At 35.7% G+C, this 7,219-nt stretch overlaps 1 protein-coding gene across 1 annotated transcript in view; it reads right to left on the bottom strand.

The window, feature by feature from the left end:
- Nucleotides 1-7,219, bottom strand: part of Galntl6 (polypeptide N-acetylgalactosaminyltransferase like 6) — a 1,056,791-nt gene that overhangs the window by 1,029,033 nt on the left and 20,539 nt on the right. The gene's annotated exons all lie outside the window — the stretch shown is intronic.

Genomic DNA, 7,219 nt, shown 5'->3' on the forward strand with positions numbered 1-7,219 from the left:
AGGCCGCAATATCAGGGTCCCTTCAGCAGAATCTTGCTGGCATGAGCATTAGTATCTAGGTTTGGTGGCTGATGATGGGATGGATTCCCGGATGGGGTAATCTCTGGATAGTCCATCCTTTCATCTTATTAGCTTCTCTTCCTTATAATGATTGTTTCATCGTGTTGACAGTTTCCTACAGTTTGAGTGTGTGAAAATAAACAGTGTATAGCCAAGGGTTATACTTATAACCATATGCTAAGGAAGGCAGAGAGCAAAGAACCTGATTGGTTTCTGATTGTAAGCAGAAATGGTATCTTTAAATAGTAGGTGTTTGAAACCGCTCAAGTACAAGTAAAAAAAAAAAAAATAGATATTTTCTTCTGCCTAATTTCACTATGTTTTTTCAATGCTGGGATTTGAACCCAAATACTCAGGCATGTTATGTAAGATCTCTAGAGCGCTATATCAGCAATGACTCTCGAAATCGAGTACACACAATTATAAAGTTTCAGTCTGCATGAGTTCACTAAACCATGATATGCTCTGCTGGGATTATAAGAAAAAGGGACCTTTTTTTTTTCCTCTAAGAGGGGTCCAATATAAATTTCTCTGTCATTTACTGTTACAATTTTTCAAATAAGTATATAGAATGTTCTGGTTAGGGTGAGTGGATGAGGTCATAAACAAACACAAACAGGAAAAACACAGATAGGACAGTTCAAAAACTTTGTTTTTCAATTTTAGGACCTGAATGTAAAACAAAGCCACAAGGGGGCAATGTTTAGTTGGGTGCTACCAGGACATTCTGCTTTGCTACTCAAAAATGCTTCCCATTTCTGCCATCTGGTAGAGAAACAAAGTGCCAAGCCAATGACTTTGTCTACTTTTCCTGCCTAAGGGTCTTGACACCACAAGGGAATAATTACTATGATGTCTTGTAACCCATTCCTTAAAGTGTGCCCACCTAAAGATGAGGACAAGAAGATCAGGACGGGCATGAACTGTCCCCAAAGCTAGTGTGGCAGAGTCATGCTCTAACAATGTCAAATGCAGGATTGCTTGTGATATTGTCCAGGTTTTGTTCAATACAATTATCAAGTTCTGCATGTATAATGCCAACATGTTGCATGTCATCCAAAAAGCCTGGAGATAAGAAGAGACCTGCATAAGGATGCTCTGTCTTTTGAAACTATAATGCTAATAGCCAGGAAAAAAGTCATTCAATCATAGTGAAAATATAATTAAATATTGCCTATAGTAGAACCAATATTATAAACAGCCATTTCCTCCTTAATAAAATTTATTTGTAACTCTTATGGAATATATTTTAAGCCAGCAGGTTACTTTGTGTGCCATGTGGTTAAACAAGAGAGTAAGTGCTTACTGCCATGAAAATAAATATCCGTGGCTGGCAATACTTCAATAATTTACCTAGCCTAAGGTCACTGTAAAGCAGTTTAAATGCATCATTAATCCACAATCGTCTAAAACACTAAAATACTTAAATAAATTACAAAGGATCGAGATGAGCCTGAAGAAAGAAAAAAAAAAAACTGTTGAGATATGGTACATTTAAGTGATGCAAAAAAGTCTCTAGACTCATGAATAAATTAGTGTAAAACTCAGAGGTGTTATGAAGAGCTTGAGGATATGTTGGACTCAGTTTCATAAGGTCCAGAAAGATTACAAAGATGAATGTTGAATTTCACCTTTCTTGTTGTGAATTTTTATTCACTTACTTTTAACACTAGGAACTCTAATGTTTTCTGTCTATTACTACTACTACTATAATAATAATAATTATTATTAACTATTACTATTATTGTTGTTGTTGTTATATTGCAGTCATTTTGGCCCTTACATGCGATCCATTAAATTCCCAGCAATTCATAAATCAATGACATCCGTGCATTTGACTGTGTGAACACTGGTAGATAGCGCATGTCGCTATAAGTGAGGCCACCAAGATCAAAACTGAGAAAGATGAGAAAGAACACCCTAGGTAATGAGATGGGTGCATGGGTTTATTAGATATGACCTTGCAATATTAGTCACCAAGAATTTACTTATCCTTAAATAGGTGCTCAAAATACTTATAGAATATTTTCTTACAGAAAGACTCCTGACTAACAGGTAAAATGAATAAAAAGAAATTAAAGATTAGTGAATAATATGCAAATTTATGCATGGGTTTAAAAATGTAATTGGGTATGAATTCTGAGTAAGGATACTCCTAATAGGACAAGAACCATGATGTCCTGAGAGAAGGCCCTTGTCTTTCCTTATTCTCTGTGAGTGCTGCTGTTCATAGCCTTGTGGCTTTGTTAAACATTCTTTCCCACGTTCCTATATCTAGTTGCTCATTACCCAGGGTATGAACTTTTACAGAAAATAAATAAATAAAAGAATTACATTCTTATTCCACATGGTCATGGTTCACCACTTACAAGGTGCTTCAGCTTGAAATCTTCTTCATTCGTTTGACGAATTTGAATGTGTTTGTTACTATTCACGGATACAACTGTAAGTCTACTGTCAAGACCTGGTGACCCAAAGTATGGGTCTATTCTCTAAGTACTTCATGGATAAGTATAGATTGTTCAAGCTCTTCATCATCTAACATGCCACCTTTGTTTTCCAGACCTTGAAATATGCACAAATAAAGCATTTATAGCCAGTGCTAAAAACTCAGTAGGCATGTGTCAAATAATGATAAAGATATACTCCAAATTCATTTATTGAGTGTAATTGCAAAGATATCCTCAATAGCTGTTTGTTGAATAGTTCATTTTGGACAGAGGAGGAATAACAGGGAAACCAGCACTAATACATTTATGGATGAAAACCTTTGCAAGGTGACCATTTTAAAAGGTTGCAAATATAGAGAATACTAAATTTTGAATATTCAGGCCCACAACGGACACCAGAAATGGCTATGAGAATTAAGGAATATCCTGTACCAAAGCACTTAAAAGGATTACAAAGGATAACAACTTAACCAGGCATGGTGGTTACTGTCTGTCAGGCATCGCAAGCAGGAGCCTCTGGAGCTCAAGGTCACCTTTCTTGATCTGAGAATTTCTTAAAAATAATCAAGATAATTACTGTAACGCTTACCTTATAGGTCTTAGCTGCAAAATATATTACAGAGATTCTTACTGTCAGGGTTAGCCAAACATTATCTTATCACGGAGGGGAAAGCATTTTCCTGAACTTTTAGAGTAACTTAGCAGAGATGATGTTTTCGTAGCAAGTGCTTCTGAATAGCAGTGTCATTAAAGAATTACCACTGCTCTCATGCTATCTCTCCTTAACTGTCAAAACAATCTGAAGAGCCAGGTCAGTTCCCAGTACTTCACAAATAATCTTACCTCTAACAATTTGGTATTGATATTAAATTTCAAATCTGATGTCCCATCAACCTTGAATATTGAAATTTTCTGATGTGAGTTTGGGGATTGAATTTAATATATGAACAAAAAATCATCAATATAACTTAAGCTTCACATCTCATCAAGTTCCACCAATAGGAACTCAATATTCTTGATCAGAAAGGACCTAATTTATGATGTGCATCACATTCAGTTGCCTTTTTCCTCTATAATCTCTGAATAACTACTGTAAGCATGAACTTAGTATCAAAGTTTCATTAGGTTGTTTTACACGGCCTCTCTGAAAATAGGTCAGTTAATATGTGTATATTTGCATTAATGTGATATTCACTATTATTCAGTGCATGTTACATTTTTCAGACAAAATACTGCTGCAGAAGTTATGATGATGCTATTATTATTTCCAAGCCACTTACCCAAAACTTCCCACTGCTCAACCATATGTGTACGGACCTTTTATTGCATGGTCTGCCAATATTTTCTACACTGTAGATGTTCTTTTTTACCCCTTAATTTTTTAGTGTATACCTGAACATACTTCTGTGTGTATTCATTTCCAATGTACAATTGCTATCATACATAAAACCAAAGAGTGAGCATGGGCTGAATGTAGGCTCCTCGCACATATGTAACAGATGAGCAGCTTGATCTTCATGCAGGTCCCCCAAGAACTAGAGTGGGACATTTCCCTCAATCTGCTGCCTGCTTGCCTGTGGATCCAGTTCATCCAGCTGAGCCACCTTGCCTGGCCTTAGTGAGAAAGGATGTGCTTAGTCCTGCAATGATTTTATATGCCCAAGGAGACCTTTACCTTCTCTGAGGAGGGGAGGCGGGGTTAAGGGGTGGACTGTGTGAGGGGAGGATTCTGGGGGGGGTTAAGGGGTGGATTGTGTGAGGGGAGGACTCTGGGGGGGGGGCTGTAATCAGGATGTAAAGTGAATAAAGAAATTAATGAAAGAAAGAAATATGAATTGAGATTTCTAATTCTAACTTAATATAGTGTGGTTCATTCTAGTTTGCTCCCTTACTGTATAGACTGTTCTCTCAGGTGAAGAGAAACTTAGCTGCCCTTTCTTTTTAATATGTACTTACATCAGTCTACATAGAACCAGGCTTTCATCACGGCCCTTACACAGCTGGAGTGTTAATGTGTTTCCCTCAACTGGCCATGGACAATAATGAGGACCACAGAAGATCGGTTGAAAAGTTGATGGCAGTAAAATAAAACATCACAAAATCTTCTGTGAAATAAGATACAATGTATTTAAAAGCAAAGGACTTTTAACTAAACAGATGGTACAGTCACATCATGTTTAGGAAATGTTACTTGTCTACAGAAAACAGTAATTTTGAAATAGCACATGACACCTCTTAAAGAAAAGATTGATCTTCAGTTGCTGTGTTTACCATAGAGCTAAGATGTGTTGTCATTTTTTTGTTCTATTTGTGTCTTGTGTATATGTTTGAATTCCACATTTTTCCTACATGTCCTTTTTATATATGTGTGAACGCACACCTCCAAGGTTGCATGTGCACATGTAGGTGAGGCCAGGAGACAACTTCATGTCTTCCTCAGCAGATACTTACATTTTCCGTTTTCAGAAAGTAGTTTCCACTGGAACCTTGGAGTTACCAGCTGCACTAGGCCAGCTGGCCAGTGATTCACTTGGCTAAATGTCCAGTTTGGATATCATGTGCACACAATCTTACTCAGATATTTATGTGCATTCAGTACACAATACTTGATCCTTACACTTGTACAGAAAGCACTTCATTTACTATACATTTTATCCTGCATATATTTTAATACATGAAAAAATAATTAAGATGAAAAACACACCATGTAGCTGACCCTTGCTTCCCAAAGTACTGAGTAAGAGTGGACAAAACCACAGAAGTGCAAGATGATAAGGAATAGCAGAAAGAAGGTTTTGAAATAACAGATTAAAAATTAGATGGAAAAAGATCAACTACTTTAATATAAATAAAAGTATATTAAGCATATTTTCATCTAGCTGTCTATTCAGTTCACAGTATAAATCTGTTAGTATTGGTGAAAGTCATATTGTCTCCAACAATGGATAATAGGAGATAGAAATTTTTGAGAAGGAACATTTTGTTATTTTTATTAGAACTAGTATTTGAGTGCACTTGTGATTAATGAAAATACACACTCCACCATTCCCTCAAATATAAAGATGTTGTAAGGGATCCAGAAAGCATATATATTTTTCAGTCAATAGTATTCTTCTTCCTTTTTCTACTAAAGGATTAAAAATTATGTATCAAGAAATTGTTATCATTCTTTCTCCCTTATTTACACTAAACTGTTGTGGTGATTTCAATAAATTATTAATACTATTAAATGAGAAGACTAATAAAATTTTAAAATGAGCAGAACATCTTCAATGTGAGACCTATCAAAAATTGACTTAATCATTATAAAGTAAGTAACTTCATGTAAATATAGCTAATAAACTTTGTAACAATGTTTAAAACTAAATTAACAATAAATTATGAACTAATTATTCATAAATATATTCATTTTTAAGATGTGGTGATAATAACTTAGAGATTGTTGATTGCTTTAAAAATTAACTATTTGGCTGGAGTGGTGGATCACCAGTTTTGAGGCCTGGCTACTCTTGAAGATGACATGGGTTGTCTTAAGAATAACCTCATAGTAGCTCATAACTATCTGTAACTGCAGTCCCAGAGTGTGATGGTTTGTATATGAACGGTCCAGGAAATGACATGATTAGAAGGTGTGAACCTGTTGGAGTAGATGTGTCACCATGAGTGGGGGCTCTAAGACCCTCGTGTCAGCTACCTGGAAGCCAGTATTCTGATAGCAGCCTTCAGATGAAGATGTTGAACTCTCAGCTCCTCCTGCACCATGCCTGATTGGATGCTGCCCCGTTCCTGCCTTGATGATAATAGACTGAACCTCTGAACCTGTAAGCCAGCCCCAATTCAATATTGTTCTTATAAGAGTTGCCATAAAACCCTAACTATAACACAAAGGGTTGGATGTTCTCTTCTCAGATCAGTGAGCACAAGGCATGCTTGTGGTATGCAGTTAAACGTACACGTGAAAACTTACATACATAACACAAAATAAAAATAAATTTTAAAATAGTTTAGCATAATTTTGTGTGTATCTATATTCTCACATAATGATTTATGTTGCTATAGACATTAAATGTTGTGTACTATCAAAAAAGAAACCAATCTCTAATCGATATTATTAAAGTGGAGATGTAAATAAATTATTAGTAAATTAGAGCTTTGAAGAAAAATGGCACGTGATCTAGTCTCTGACATGTGTTAAGAGAGACGGAAGACCTTGCTCCATTGGTAGAATACTTGCCAGGCAGAGTTGCAGCCTCTTTCAGTCCCTAGCATGTCAGAAAGAACAGGTAGAGTGTACATCGGTAATCCAAAAAATGTATACGGAGACAGAAAAAAAAAATTCAAGCTCGTGCTCTTGTACATAACAGTGGGTTTGTTTTCTATTCTCAAAAATAAAAATAAAACAAAACCATTAAATAAAAATACACAGGTGTAGGGAAGGAAAGAAGGGGGAGAGGGAGAGGGAGGGAGGGGGAGAGAAGCTCACAGTTCTTATTTGAGCCTGAGGTATTTGTGTGTTCGTTTTATAGCCTTCAGTGTACTTTTTGGAGTATAGCACTCTATTCTGTGCCTGTCAAGATATTTAAGTAGAAACCCACTGAAAGTCTAATAGAAGCATGTGTTGTGAATTTTATAAATCCTTGAAATTTTACTCTTTTTCTTTTTTTTTTCTTTTCTTTTTTTTTTTTTTTTTTTTTTTTTTTTTTTTTTTT

Source organism: Mus pahari, chromosome 19, assembly GCF_900095145.1.
Source record: "Mus pahari chromosome 19, PAHARI_EIJ_v1.1, whole genome shotgun sequence".
Taxonomy (NCBI): Eukaryota; Metazoa; Chordata; class Mammalia; order Rodentia; family Muridae; genus Mus; species Mus pahari.